This window comes from Leishmania donovani, chromosome 24, assembly GCF_000227135.1.
Source record: "Leishmania donovani BPK282A1 complete genome, chromosome 24".
Lineage (NCBI taxonomy): Eukaryota > Euglenozoa > Kinetoplastea > Trypanosomatida > Trypanosomatidae > Leishmania > Leishmania donovani.
Window position 1 is genome coordinate 625893 of NC_018251.1, and position 522 is coordinate 626414.

The window sequence follows — 522 nt, forward strand, 5'->3', positions numbered from 1 at the left end:
TCGACTCCGCTCGCACTCCCCCGTGAGGATGATGATGAGGATGATGCCGGCCACCTCACCGCGGTATCAGGGCCTCACTACACCCTCACTCTTTGTGGGGATGCCAAGCAGCCGTCCTGCGGCCTGCCCTCGCGTGTTGGCTGCCGACTCTTGATGCCGGCGGACAGGTGTGGGTTGGCGCCGTGCCAAAGAGACTTGCGGCCACGACGCCACTTTTACCGGCCGACTGCGCATCCTGTCGACAATTCGCGAAAGCTTGATACACCCTCTCCCGCCCAAAGGCCCGCGGATTCAGGAGAGGGCGGAATGCCCCTGCCCGCCACACAGACTCACAGCAGCGTCCCGCCTGTCGCGGCACATGCGAGCAAGCCATCCAGACACACGCCCCCAGGCAACAACGCCGTCCTGAAGCCGGCCCCGGGATCCGAAAGTGCGGGCACGGCACACGCGCTGCCAGCGGTAGCTGGCATGGTGCATCCCAGCAGGACATGCAGGGGTCGGAGGGGCGCGAGGATACACCCT